Source organism: Fopius arisanus, unplaced genomic scaffold (genome assembly GCF_000806365.1).
Source record: "Fopius arisanus strain USDA-PBARC FA_bdor unplaced genomic scaffold, ASM80636v1 scaffold00015, whole genome shotgun sequence".
Taxonomy (NCBI): domain Eukaryota; kingdom Metazoa; phylum Arthropoda; class Insecta; order Hymenoptera; family Braconidae; genus Fopius; species Fopius arisanus.
The window spans coordinates 811,531-827,279 of NW_011887754.1; the positions used below are offsets into that span (position 1 = coordinate 811,531).

Sequence of the window (15,749 nt, forward strand, 5' to 3'; positions counted from 1 at the left end):
AAAACCTTACTCCCCTCCAACAGATTTTTCAATGAAAATCGGATGAAAAATCGTAATGCGGCCTCGAATTTTTAAGAAATAATCCTGATAATTTAATTCTTTGAGTAATTGTATTAGTGGACTCTCGAGTTTTAACCAACTGTTACGTCACGTGGAAAAATATTAAATTACATGGGTGATTAACGAATTTTGCTCGCTTCTAATGAAACATTTAACTCGTTTAATGACGCATCAGTATGGAGATAAAAATAGAGGAAATGTCGGAAAATGTTTTAGTCCAGCTTGCGGGTGGACCGTTAGGCGGAAAAAATATTAAACACTGGACAATGGAAAGCCACGAGCATTGTGTTACCGGTACCAGTGGTTTGAATTAATTTGCCGGCTGCCATCTCCAATTTAATGAATTCTCATCGCTTTCTCATTCACATTTTGCGCACTATAAAACCCCATCAAACACTCCATTATTCCAGTTCAGGGATGCGAAATTTCGTGATTTTTAAACAATGATTTGTTAATTATTTCAAAATTATGGATTTCAGTAAAATTAAAATGAGAATATCCATCTTTGGGGTTCACTGCGGTTTACGAATTGATAATTAATGCAACCAACACAAAGAACTTTTTGAAAATTACCAGAAAATGACATCCCTGTCCCAGTTATCCTCACATTCCCCTGAAAAAATTAATATTTTTTTATTGATTTTACAGTTATAGAAAACGGAAATAACCGGCGTGACAGCTCAGTCTGATTTTATCTCGATCTCCAACTGGAAAATGTGATGCGGCCACATTTAGTAATTATTACCCATATATTTTCCTTTTTCGAGTTTTTGTTTTACAAATTTCTGATAACCGCTTGATAAAATATTGATTTAAATTTTTATTATCGTTCAATGTGTCACGAACTTTTATCACTGTGGAATAATTATCCTACGTCCTCAGTAAACTTTTGCAAAAATTTTCCTTGGAACAATATAATAAATCTGGGCCCAATAAATATTCAGCCAAACGCCATCAGGTAAAATAAATAAATAAATGAGTGGAACGAATTGGCAGTCAATATTTTTAGGTGCAATTTTTTATTGTAACGATTGAGAGGTGAACAGCTTGGTTGGCTTCATGTTCCACTTATGGAAGAATAATAGTAATAATAGAATGATAGATAGTTTTTTCACCGAGAAAAATGAGGGTCTGTGTGAAATAAAAAAATGCCTTTTATATACTCATCGCTCATAGCTCTGATAAAGTCGTTTCTCGTGTTGGTTTTTTTTTTCTCCCGCAGTTTCATTTCTATTTCCTGTTTTTTCCTTTTGTTCATGAGTCAAGAAACTTAGTAAACAGTAAACAGAATTATTCCTTCTCGCAACTGAGATGGGAACGAAGAAATTTTTTTTTGCGTTATGATGAAGAGGTGACAGTGATGTTTGAAATATTGCGCGCAAAGGATTTCAATGGCATTTAGATAAATGGAAACGGTGATAACAGAGTCTATTCGTGGGATTCTGGAAATCGCGGGGAATTTTGAACTTGAGCTCCTTTTCAGAAAGTCTGGACGAATTTTTGGTGATAAAGAATCGGGGAAATCATCTGGAATTCTGGGAATAATAGCCGAACCGTCGATCCTTTTCGACATTTTTATCCTTAAATATTATATGATTTCTTGTTATATAAATGCCGTATGTTCAAATATGAAATCGAAATTGGAAGTCTTTCATCTGTTCTTCAATAATCTTAAATAAAATAATTCGAAAAGTTCTCCTTCAATATTTAATTTTTTCATGAATAATCACGTAATCCTCTGGAATTCCCTAGAGATCCTTTATGCCATTTAATCCCTAGAACGGAGTGGGTGTCTCATGCGTTGTAAACGGAATCATTTCAAATGGACTTGACATTTCTCGTATCAGCCGATCAACTCTTCATCGGACAATTCACTCCCACGTTACAGATCCGTTAAAAAAATTGTGAAAAAAAAAGAATAGGGTAGAATTGTCAACGCGAATCCATCAAAAAGCATTCCTCACTGTCGGGGTGATTGAAATTTTTTCCATTTTGAATAAAAAAAAAAAATAGAGTGTGAGGGAACAAATAAAATGGAAAAGTTATAGATACGAGGGGATGAAAAGAGACTCCGGTGAATAAAAAAAAGGAAAAAAAAAGTCCGACGATTTAGGATGGACGACAGGTCGCTGGGGACGGCTGTAAATCATGTGGAAATTCAAAGCCACATAAATCAATGCCCGGGGCTATGGCATGTTTATTCTCGGTGCATAGAGAGACTTCATAAACTTCCTCCCAGCATATTTCATTTGAAAAATGCACTGCGTATTTTTATCGTCGTTTAATCAATCGTTCGTTTTATTTTTTATTTCACTTTCATTGAAAGTTTGAGATGTTCCAACAGTAATTGATATTGTTATGGAATTATTGGCTGTTGAAATAAATCCCGGGAAAAATGTGATTCGGATTAAATCCAGGATAAAGAGAAAAAGAATTAAATGTGATTGAATCGAGGGTCTGATTGAAATATTTGAAGAGAACCCGCATATCTTTGCAATCCACTCAGGAAAATTTCGGTGAAGCGAATGGGAAAAACCGATGAGAAATACAGAAAAGAACTGATTTCTTCAGGTACTCCGGATGCGTCCTCCAGAATTTTTCGTCCCTCTTGGGGAAAAGAAAAAGAAAAAGAGCCAAAGTACGTCGGACAACCGCGGGCGACAAAGATCCCGTGAATCCGTTCGTTTTCCTCTTGTTCAACTATCAAAGAACTTTATCTAAGCTTTTCTACATTTCCCTCTCCTTTTTTTCCTATCCCTTTCATCTCTCGTCTTATCCTTCTCACATTTTCCTCTTTTCTAGTTCTTCAGATGTCACTGATAGATTTTCTCTGAAAGCTCCTGAGTTTATTCTGAACTCGACAAAAATCACGGGCGGCCAAAAGAAAATATATTGCGGAATATTCAGTAGTTGAGATGTGAACACAAAATTAAGGGGAAGATTTCGTTGTTGGTGTTTTAATAATCGTAATGCGAGGCATGAATATTTATCGATAAATGGAGCGAAATTTTGAAGGTACAGTCTGGTGCGTGAAGGAAACATTTTTTATCGTATTTAAATTGCGCTGAAATTTCAAGAAATTTTTTTTACCAAATTTTTTTTTTTCAAAATCAAAATTTAATGAATTTTTTTTTGGTTTTGAAAATTCTTGAGAAATTTTTTACCGCGAGAAATATCAATTCAATAATTGCTACTTATCAATTTTTTTTTTCAAAATCAAAATTCAATAAAATTTTTTTTGGTTTTGAAAATTCTTGAGAAATTTTTTTACCGCGAGAAATATCAATTCAATAATTGCTACTTATCAATTTTTTTTTCAAAATCAAAATTCAATGAATTTTTTTTTGGTTTTGAAAATTCTTGAGAAAATTTTTTACCGCGAGAAATATCAATTAAATCATTGCTACTTATCAATTTTTTTTTTCAAAATCAAAATTCAATGAAATTCCCTCGGTTCATTGAATCCGAATTAATTTAAATTCAATTAGAAAGTACCAAAAACCACAACTTAAATTATAGAACATACAAAACATTCACATTCCCTTGGAATATTCAAATGGTTATAAAAAGAAATTCATAAAAATGTTTTCCCGTGAAAATCCGTGTGAACGCAATCGCAATTAACAAGAGTACCAAGAGTATTAAGTTAATTCCTCCCAAGCCGGAGATTTCCTCCCTAATATCATTTTGATACTTTAAATCGTTGATTTAAAGGTGATTAAAACATTAATGATATCTAAACGAATTTATCTATCCAGGAACGCGCCCTGGTATTCCTCCTCCGTAATCATTACATCCAAACATTCCGATGGCTCATCAATCTCCCACCCCAAATCCACCAAAAACCCCTAAAAACCCTCCAATAACTACTTACAGCAAATGATCGTGTGTAATTAGCGTGCCTGCAGCTTGGAATGATCAATCAGCGTCACCAGGAGCTGATTCTTCATTTTAAACTTTACCATAATCGCGATACAGCTGGTGATAATGGCCACTCGTTACGTCCAGAGATATCGATCAATCCATCGAACTGGATCATGTGTCCCAGGGTAATGAGTAAATTTCCCCACCAGTTATTCTCCTCTTCCTGTCCCCTCCTCGTAGAATCCCTCCTCAGAGTTGACTCGGCAGTCGTCAATTTTGTTATTCAACAATTCGATTAAAAATTCAAATCAATCATTTCAATCATTAAATTCGTTTACTCCGTTTAATTCGTTCAATAAAATAACAATTCATCGAATTATTCAACAATTCGATTAAAAATTCAAATCAATCATTTCAATCCTTAAACTCGTTCAGTTTAATTTGTTCAATTAAATAACAATTTATCGGTTTTAAATTTAAATTTTCAATTCGTCTTTTTTTTTCCAATGGAGTTGGTAGAATGGCGTTATCAGTTGTTTACAGATATGAAATAATTCCGGATACGGGTAAATTAGTTGTAAATTTTTGTAAATGGTTGTAAATAAAGGGGGAATGGGCTGCGATTTAGAATGCGATGGCCGAGCCACACGTGGAGCGGACGTGTGCGTACTACGTGCGTGGGCGGTAGCGTACTACTGATTTGAGACAGTCGTCAGGCCGTCGACGTCGACGTCGTCCAGAGGCAGCACCGGGTATCCAACACATCCTCTGCGCCTCCGCACAACAGTGCAGAAATCCCCAGTAAAGAGAGCATCCCCAACGCGCAGGTGCTCAGTCTATATCTTCAAATATATTCTATCAACAATACATTAGATTTTATTTTTAAAACCCCTATTTTTTATTAATCGTTTGAGTCGACCCCCATTGAGTCATTAAAGCGATTTGATTATTTTAATTGGCTTTCAGTAATACGCGTCTCAATGATCATCATATTTTTTTTAGTACAGTACTCCTGATGGAATTTGTTACAATTGCGTGAGGTGAGTATTTTTCATAATTATTAATATAATTATTTGGAATCATCTGGAAATTACAGCTGAAAAAATAGATTATTTGCATTTAGTTCTTGAAATTGTTCTTGAAATTGAAAATTTTCTAGGTGAGGTGGAGTATTTATCTTACCAGGTCGGTGGCTTTCCAGGGTTTTATGCAAATAATGCAATTATCGGGTATGCGAAGCGGAAATTGAGAGTGATAGATGCGGTTCTCGAGAGATTCACGTTTCTGGTGTGCGAGTGGAGTTGACAAGAGGCTTAAGTGGTTGTTTGGTGAATTTTTTGGGGTACTCTTGAGAACCTAATAGTTGTTGAATTTTTTCCAGTAATTTCTAGTACCAAGATGTCCTCAACATCATCATTTTCTCGAATTCTTCAGGATGAAAAATTTGAAAATTAATATGATTATTCCCTGAACATTAAGATCTATCAAATATCGAGTAACAGAAAATCCGAGGGATTATTACTTGAACTGATATGTCTATTCCGTCTGAAACCAACAAAGACGCTCTTTCCATCCGCACATCCCCATATGCAATTGATCTTTAGATCAGAATTCCGAGGAATAGCTCATGACAGGCATCAAATGGCAAGAGGATTGAGAAGAATCAAAATGAAATTTCCGGTTCCCATCAAACGCCTGAAAATCCTCACCGAATCCAAGATTTCCGCGGATTTTCGTTGAAAAACGTGGGAAAATGGCCGAGTGGAGTCTATTTCCCTGCTGTGACGACCAATCAAGGAGCCCCAAAAATAATCCCGAGGATATCCTTCCATTCGTAAAACGATGGTCACCCTCTTCCCCATGTTTCACCGTCTTGAATCTCCTAGGCGAATCTAAACTCCTGTCCCAGGGTTTTCCAGCACAGTTGGATGAAGATCCGAGCCCCCCGAATCCTGGCCGACAGCCAGATAATGCAGTGGAAATCGTTTCGAAGGCTCAGGGGATTCCCCGGATTACCACCGTTGTTGATAATTCCACAGCGCAGTTGTATATTATCGATATCTCTTCTCAACCGTTGAATTGATTTTTTTCTTCTGCTCCAATTTAATATTCCCTCTGTCCTGTCTACATTTTAATCACTTTGTCCATCGACGGGGACCAGAGAGAACTATTTCAATTCACGTGAGAGATTCAATATGTTTTGCATCAATCCTTCGATGACTCCTTTTTTTTTATTTTATATACTCCTTTCAATTCTATTATGCTCATCATTTTTCATTTATGAGAACGTCAGGATAAAATGGAATTTTTATTTTGTTCATCCGGAAAATTACTTTCGGCTGAATTTTTTTATACTTCAAAGTCGAGTGAACAGGAATATTCATGAATCATTTCGAAGGGGATTTTATGCTCTTCAAAATAGTCAGTGATTTTTTCCATTACATTGACTTGAATTTTCCTAGGTGATTATGGCTCGAGTTTAACATGTGGCGAATTGAAAATTCCTTACTTTTATAATGTTATGTCCAGAATAAATATTTATCGTCTTCGGTTCAGTTCGAAAAAAAAGTTGAATAGAAAAAATGTTCACACTGGTTTTTAATTTTTCACGATACATTATTCTCGCTTCATTATTTCAAGTTCGATTAATTTATTTGCGTTAATTTTCCCTAATTGTCGAAGAAATACTTGAGGGGTTGTCCAAAGCTGTCACACGAGAACTCCACGACAAATAAACTCGGAGGTAAAAAGTTTAAAGAGTGAAAAGGAAGACACATGAAATATCCAATTTCATTTGGCTTATGATCGTTGGATTCTAGAGCGACGAGCAATAAATTGGATAGCGCACCATTTCCCCGGCTCTCATCTCTATATACCTCTTCAAAAGTGTCTGCGAGTGGAACTAAAATAAAAGAAATAAACGAAAAAACCATGAAGAATAAAAAAAAAGACGAAAACTGGAGAAGGGGATGCGATTCGTCCAGGACTACATGAGTGGTGGCAAGACTCAAGTGTTTGCGGTGAGAGAACGAGAATAAATGTTTTGCGAAGAGAGGAGCTCCTGTAATCCTATTTCAATTTTCCACTGTCGCACGTGAGGTGAATGGAATCTATTTTTATTCTCATTTTTTAACGAAAAACCGAGGGGCGTAGACAAGATGACGCGAAAAAATGGAAATTCCTGTCTGCATGAAAAAAATTTAATTAAATTACCCGTAACAGTTGTTGCGAATTTTTTTTATTCACCCTAGGGGATTTATAGCCGAGAGAGAATTACTAGAATAAAGTTGTCAACCTTTTTGCGATGATAATTGTGTCATTGGAATTTTTAGGGGATAAGGAAAAATTAATTATTTCATTACGAAATAATAATTTGGGAATGGAATTGGGATAGAATTTATTTGCGGTAAATTATTGCAGGGATGGAATTTCTTTCATTGGTTATTATTATTTTGAAAAAATGTGAAATTATTGCGGTGAAAATTATGTATAGGTGAAGAAAAAATTATAATGTCCGATTTTTATGATTTTTATCGAGAAGCGAGAGGGTAAATTAAATGGTGAGAGTGGAGACGACTTGATATTTTATCGCTGGAATATTGAAATAACTGGGGGATGGGGTTGTTAACGGAGATGGGTCTCTTGAGAGTTGTCCGTCCTCATCGTCAGATATTGTTTATAAGGAGGAAATGCTGTACCGCATGTGTCAATTCATAAAACGATGAATTCACTCATATATTTTATCAATTCCGTATTGGAATAAAATATATCCTCGGCGTTTCCAGAAAATTTTATAGTAAAAGTTGCTTTGGCGTTCATGGTCATTTTATTTTTAAAAACAATATTTCTATTGTATTAAATCATGACGTAATTTTTGTCAATAGTTAATCCCTTTAAAACCATGGATTTTCATTTTTCGATAATTCAAAATTAATGGTCTACCAATTTTTGTTCGTTGCTCAGTATTTTTCATGGTTCGCTTAAAATCAGGATCGTTCAAGGCCACTTTCGGGAATATTTCACCAGAAAATCGGATAGACTCGGGAATGATAAAAGAAGAAATATTGAGTGAAGAAGAATGGAAGGAAAAAGTTGAGAGGATGAGAGAAATTACGGATTCTTCAATATGACTGTGGCTGTACGTAAGGGGTGAAAGTATCGATTTGGCCAGACACTGTGGGAATTTCAGGCACGTCCGATACTCTTTCTCAATGAAATTTCCAAGAGTTATATTTCATCGCCTTTAGAAATTCTTTAAAATCTGATATTCGGTATCGAACGCCGAGGGATGACTATGAACAAGCTCTCCCAGAATCTTCACACATCGCAAAAAAGGGAAACAACAAAAAATTCTCTGATTGTTAAAAATTCGTGTTTATTCCCAATAAAAAATTCGACTCAAATTTGCATTTTCCCCTGATTTCCCCTTGAAAGCATGAGAATTTCTAAGGACAACAATTTTTAATATTATATATACATATATATAAATTTATTTAACCAATAAATAAATTTATTTATTAAAATTTTTTTAATAAAATTTTAATAAAATAAATTTAAATTCTTTATTTAAATTTATTTATTTAATTTATTTAATTTATTTTTGGATTTATGATATTTCATTACGATTGCTTTCTCCTCGGGAGCAAAAAAAAAATGGAAAAAAAATCCATAAAAACGTAAATTTTATAGTTTTTTTCCGTCATATGTTTGCGTCATGATTTTGACAGTGTTTTAGAGTGAAAAAAATGTTCACGCGAATGCTATGAGGATTTTAGTGGAAAGGCAATGATAAACCGCGCAGTGAAATAGCTGAGAGTGCAGGAGACGGGAGGAGCCATAACCGAATGAAAGTGCATGCAGCGTATCTAGTTGACATGACTATCGTAACTCGTAGAGTACAAACGAAAGATGACTTTCCACTTTTATTTGGCTAGACCATGCGGCGCCGTGGGGTTTTTGGCTCCAGCAGGGAGAGACAGAGAGCCAGAGGGATGAGCCATTTCACCAGCCAGTCGAGGGTGACTAGAATAGTTTTGGATGCCACAGCCACTGGCATCGATCGCTCCACAACCACTAAAATCCCAAACTATACAGCCGCTCTTTCCATCAACATATCCACCCTCATATCACCCACACCCCGAGGATGTTTCCACAGTCCTATCTCCGATGAATAGCCACTCCCGTAATATCCTGATAACGAGCGATGTATCCTTGATTTTATCGATTTTTTATCTCAGCAAATATTTAATAAAAAAAACGAATTCAAAAAAAAAAATAATGCGTCATTATTCAATTTTTCGTTCAATTAATTGATTTAAGAAGAATTTCAGTTTATTGGAATGAAATTTCTGACATAACTGGGCACTTGTTCTCGTCAATTTTATTACTGATTAGGATAATAAACGGTCAGGCAATTCTTACTGATTTTTTATCTTCATGTGGGGAGAAACAATTGTCGAGAGATGAAAAAAAAGCAATAAAGTGGTGAATTAATAGCGTACAAATTGCATAAACATGGGGCAGTTTGAATGGTGTTATCATACATTGCTTGAAATGTGTTTAACCGTCGAAATTACTTCCCCACCCCCTATATCCAGACTCAGTGAGTGGAGGTGGCATTGCAACTATAAACTGGTGCACCTCTCTCGTTACGTTTCAACGAGCAAATGGCTGTAACCCATAAATTGTCGTCATAAGCCCACAGTCTATATCCAGTGCCCATAAAAAAACCTAAACCCGACTAAAAAATTTTTCATTTTTCCTTTTTCCTTTTTCCTTTTTTCTTTTTCCTTTTTCCTTTTTCGTTTTTCGTTTTTCCTTTTTCGTTTTTCCTTTTTTCTTTTTCCTTTTTCCTTTTTCCTTTTTCCTTTTTCCTTTTTCCTTTTTCCTTGCACCTCACTATCAAATTATGAGTGAATTTTTGAAGATTGAAAAATTTTTGGATTTTCTGAAGGGAACGAAGAAATAAATCAATTAATCTCTAGCCTCATATTATTAGGTTTTCTTTGGAACTACCGGATTTATCCAGGAGAATCAAAAATAGAATTCAATCGGGGTTCAATTAATTATCGACATTTCTTCAACGCGAAAATGGGTCGAGCTTTTTGTATGGGAGATTAATCGGGTGGTGGGAGGATGATGCGACAAAAGAGTCGATGGTCCTCAATAGGTGCCTCGTAACCAAAGCCAAATCCCCGAGGACGAGTGTAGAATCCAGCCTAAGAGTCTTCCCATCAGTTTCAATGATCCGGTTATTTTTTCTCATACCCGTGCCTGTCCACCGTTTCTCAAACCATTCCCGCACAAAGAAGATGATAAAGACATTTTTTATTCCAGGAGCTCAAATAATTTTATCAAGGGCGGCGATGATCCTCTGAATTTCCCCGTGATCGATGGAACTTCTCCAGCACCCGCACTTCATTATTCCCGGATTCGAGAGTCATTTAAATATCGGTTTGGAGAACGAGGGAAATACGAAGGAGTTAGAATAATTAGTGAGAAAATCTCAAGACTGAAAAATCGCTGTGACATTTTCAGACAATTGATCATTGAAAATTCACTGAAATATCAATTAATCAAGACTGAGAAAAAATACTTGAACAATTATGGAATTTTTATATAATCGTGGGGTAACCGCGGTTTCCAGCAAAAAGTATGTACTAAAAGCTCAATCAAAATTGTCCTATCAATCAGGATTTTTTAATTAATTTCCCTGGACAATTTTTACGGTACCCCCCGGACTTTTCTTCAAAAGATAAGTCACTCCATGATTACGTAAAAGTTCCGTAATTTTTTGAATTTATCTCTCCATTCAGCCGTGGCCCGAGGGCATATTTCGTCCTTTCTTTATAAATGTCTGCAACCCGAAGGACAGGAGACAGTGACGACAGAAGAAAATTCCCCGGAAAATCAATTTTTCCCAACACTGATACACAGAAGATATCGGTGGTGCAAACTGACAAGCGGAAACCCGAGGGCTAATAAAAAGGGGAATTCCGGAATTCGGAATTCCAGTGCCTGCGTTTTTCCAGAGTTGTCTCGACAGTCTACATATTTTTCTCCATTCCTCTCGCGATGGGAGAAAGAACCGATAATGCATTTTACTGATAAAATAAATTTCACGTCAGATAATTTTTTTTTCGACAGTTGATCATCATCTGGATGCTCCGTCCACTTGAAAAAACCAGGAAGGTCCTTGGAAGCTGCTTACCGTTTCGTTTGATGTGGAAAAAATACCAAGAGGTAGAAATATAAAAGGCGCTTTCGCTAATTGGCCCTGTGAAATGATCCGGAAATAAAAGTCGAAAACGAAATGGAAAATATGCTTTCGTGGAAATACGATGGAACTCCTTTGCTGAAAGCTTTTTCCTCTATACTCCATACAGCAATATCGAAATGATCTCGGGATTTTATTTCGTTTTTTGAGGGTTTTTAGTGGTGTCACTCATTTTCATTGATTGAAATATCGAAATTGGATAAAGTGGGGAATGGAGTGAGAATTGATTGGATTTTTACACTGAACTACTCCCTTTTCGATGGGAATGCGTCCGAAATCCATTTGCAAAATGGAACTAGACTAGTTCTTAATTTTATTTTTCAAAAATTCCGTTCTTACATTGACAGACTGAAGACTGAATTTGTTTCAAGGTCTTTCGGTTGTTTAATTTGATGAAATAACATTTTTTAATCATTTCTCATTTTATTTATAATTTATTCTTGAAATCCAGCAATGTCTATTCCTTTTTTAATACCCAGTTAAGACTTTTAACAATTAAGCTCCCTCCCAATACTTCTCTGCTACCGATGTTTCCTCTTCATACAGAATAAAAAAATAAATCTGGAGATTAATTCACAGAACAATAGGCAAGCTCTGTAATATCGGTCAAGTCGGGTTTTGCCCCGGATTAAGCCATAAAAAAATTGCTTCGAATGTCGAATGAATGTTTGCTACATTTGTGCAAGTTTACTCGGACGCTTACAACATCCAGGATAAGAGGATTAAGCTGGAATATAAAATCACTAGCAATCTCCGTGTGATCAACCAATAGATTTACCTAAAAATCCATTAATTATGCATTTTTCCAATTAATAATAACATTTTCTCACAGGATCCGGTGGATTTTCTAATTTTCTCTAACTCTACTCTCTTATTACACTTTATTTTCCTTTCTTCACTCCCTGAGTCGTTTCTTCATTCACTTTATCACGTTCCCTGGGATTTATTTTCGTATTTCATTGCAAGATGACTTTCTTCCTCGTTAATTATATTTTTTGTTCATGCGAGGAACGTTCGAGGCGAATTATTGGAACATTAATTGCTATTCTTATTTTTTCCTCTTTTTTTCGGCTCAGGTTTTCAGGTGCACTCGTGGTATCGGCAAACAATCAGATTCCCTCGGACGTGGATTTATTCTGAATTTATTCGAATCCCCAGTAATAAATAAAATATAATAAACAAATACCAAAATTTTGGTTTGAGAATTAATTTAAAAAAAAGTGGTGATCATCAAAGGTAAAATTTGAATAAAAAATTCATTCCAACGGACTCGAAAATTTCTTGCACCCTCAATTTGACGAATTCTCTCAATTTCATTTATGACTCAAGTCCTTTCGAGTAATCAACGTTTGTCCGAGGATTATTCTGAAATAGAGAATGGAGATGAATCCCTAGCTCATGACTTTGCATGCCAATTTATGAATCTATTTTATTACAGTTTAATTCATCAGAATTATGGATCCTCTTGCCGGCATTGCCATTGAAATGAACGTTGCATAATGTAGAGAAAATCGATCTTTCATCAGCTGGCGCCAGGAAGAAAAAGAAGAAGGTCAAAGGCTTGTGGTTTCTCTCATTTAAAAAAAATGACAAAAAAATGTCGATGAACGGGTTTTTTTGAAAGTACTAAACTCAATTAATCGACTAAGGTCTCGTTCCGGCCATTATTCATAGCGTGCCCCAGCAGAAAAGGACATTTATTAATTTCACTCTTGGTCAGTCGCTGATTCCGTATTTCTCACGTCCACTGGGCCGAAAACTTTTTCCTGACTCTTTCCTGAATCCACGATTAGCACAAACTTTTCTATTTTTTTACGTTCTCTTTTTCGCAGGGAAGTTAAGAAAATATCAATTGCATAAAAATAAGTTTCCGAGTTTCCATCAGTTCCACGTGTTCCAGATGAGTGATTATGGATTAAATCTGTACCAATTGTTCAGTGGAAATTCGTATTTGGGAATCAGCTTCGAGAATGCCTAGAATGTAAATGACACAGTTGTTGTCCTTTCATGTTTTAATTTATCGAGTCCTCTCGGAAGTGTAGGTTACGAAGAGCAACATACAGAGCAAAAATTTTTACACCACACCTGTACAAATTCGCTTTGCTAACACCGGATAGAGGGATTCAGGGAGAATTTCTGGATTCTGACAGAAGCAGGGAAGGCAATATAGAGGTATGAGCAATGTTTACCGAGCTCTCAGTTACTCCACTTTTGTTGATACTACCCTCACCCATCAAACCACTTCCACTCAACTTCTCTTTGTGTCAGTGTTGGACATCTGTGTGGGTGAAGAGGTACATGACACATGCCGAGACACGAACAAATCTGCCACCTCCGAAAAATTCGCGTTCTGTCATTCCCTCGACAGTTGGATCAACCCACGCATCTCCAGACATGGACCAACCATGCATCACTGACACACTGATTAAAAAAAAATATATCCATCACCAGCTCTCAACCAATTTTCACAACACTCACATTATTCTTAATTAATGAATTTTATGTGTTCCGATTGGAACTGCGGACGATAAACGTTCTTTCCAATGAGAAAAATCTACAAGAAATTTCTTTGTAAATTGTAATCAATTCGCTTTAAGAGGCATTCCCAATACACAGGCGAATTTCTGCTTTCACGTAATCCTGTTCAATGGAATTAAGCTGGATTATTAGGATGAATCGACCCTAATGTGAACTGTTAAGAGCTGGTCCGGGTATTATGAAGGCGTTTCAAGGTCGCAATCAGTGGCTTCAGTTCTCCAGATCGAATTAATGAGGAGCGATTTTCTCGAAATTCGATCGACAATCTAGATCAATAGAAACTGAAGAATAATTTTAAAAACTCGAAAATATTTCAAATATAATAATAATTAAAATAGATATTCATCAATCACAGGAGTAATTAAATTCTTATTTAATTAAATTAAATTAGACTTCTTTTAGTTAATTAAATTAGAATTCGCAAAATTAATTTGCAAGTTTGTTATTGAATAGAGAGGATTATCAATTGAATATAATTTCTTGCGATAATCCATTTATTTATTTCGCTGTGAAATGACGATGCTGTCATCCAATGATTATTGAAGTTATTATTCAATTTATTTAATTATTCAAATTGAGGCATAAATATGTTGCTAGGGATTTGTTTCGCATAACATTGGGGGATTAAATCAAAATTGTGCTCGAGCATTTGTCAATCCGTGAGGTTCTTGAATATTTTAATGAAACGTGGAGTGCTGTTGCAATATGCAGTAATGTACGGTCCTCATGTGTCGCAACGAGATTTTTAATTGCATTCAGACCACGAGTATAACAGCGAGCTAAATTGACTACATGAGCCTCGGAATTGAGCTTTTGTTTCCGTTTAATTACGATATCCACTCAATCATGAATTATAATCAGTGAAATTACCTGTCGAGCATTGCTGGTGGGTGAGATTGGCATCTTGCTTTTGGACTCATCAGCCGATTACGCAGAAATACTCAGGGATTCCTCCAGAAAAAAAAATGGCATTGGCCCCAGGACTCCAAAGGACCCCGTCCATTCCTATCCTCAAAAAATACCGGAAAATTCAGAGTGTCAATAAACTGTCATGGTTAATTTAATTTTTCTTTATATATTTATATTATTCACTCATCCAGACTCAGTTCTTCGCTGAATTGAATATGATTTTTTCAATTGTCAAATTGATAATGGGAAAAAAATAAATTCAAATGAATATTTGCAGACTTGCAGACTCTCAATTCCATGGGAATTGATTCACTACATTAAATAAATTTATAAGTGATTTTTTCTTCCAGATTTTTTCTTTCTAGAGCGCGTTAATAAAAGCATTCGCCCCTACGGTTGCGGAAGTACTGACCGTCACTTCCGGTGTGGCAGATACAGTACTCCGAAATGGCGTGGGTGAGCTTTCACTCCTCTCGCCCACGTACACCATTCGAGAGTGCAGCATTCGAGTGTGCAGCATTCGGAGAATGCCCGACACATTTCCGGTTCCTCAATCAGCTCCCCAGGAATTCAAACCCGAGGACATTACTTGATGACTACCTCATCAATTGAGTCTTGAGATTTGTGAGATGATTCCGATCTACCACTGGTATCTCTATCTTATTTCACCACTCAATATTGAGAGGATAAAAAATTGGAGGATTTGATGAATCACTGCGGTGTACGTGCTCCGGTGGATGTTCGTCATCTTGATGTGATTGATTACCAGGAGGGATCCTCGCTCAATATCCTTGCTTACACAATGGAAAAGGAATCATACCGAATGGAATGATAAAAATATTGAGGAAAAGAGAAAAGTCAAGGGACTTTTGAATCAATTCAGGGATGAAAATCCCCAGAGAAACAAGTGTCTTCAACTTCTCCACGCGTTGAGAACTTTATTAGATGCACGGAGGCGAGATCCTGGCAAATGCCCAGGGCCTAAGCTGACGTTTCGAATCGGGTGAGTCCACAAAAGGTTTTCTATTTTCCCAGATTTTCCACGGACACAACAGATACCAGCGAAAGAAATGTAGTGAAATTTCAAAATTCGTGTAATTTT

General features: G+C 36.0%; 1 protein-coding gene across 4 annotated transcripts in view; it reads right to left on the bottom strand.

Moving 5' to 3' along the window:
* Window positions 1-15,128, bottom strand: part of LOC105263492 (corin serine peptidase) — a 29,260-nt gene extending 14,132 nt beyond the window's left edge. For 2 of the 4 annotated variants that reach the window (XM_011299729.1, XM_011299732.1), the window contains exons 1-2: window positions 14,831-15,030; window positions 14,609-14,743 (exon numbers count right to left, since the gene is read on the bottom strand). The gene's annotated coding sequence lies outside the window, so the exon portion shown is untranslated. Of the gene's footprint in view, window positions 1-3,934; window positions 4,261-14,608; window positions 14,744-14,830; window positions 15,031-15,059 lie in introns of those variants that run through there. The other 2 variants (XM_011299731.1, XM_011299730.1) reach the window with 2 other exon arrangements.
* Between the last annotated feature and the right edge of the window lie 621 nt (window positions 15,129-15,749).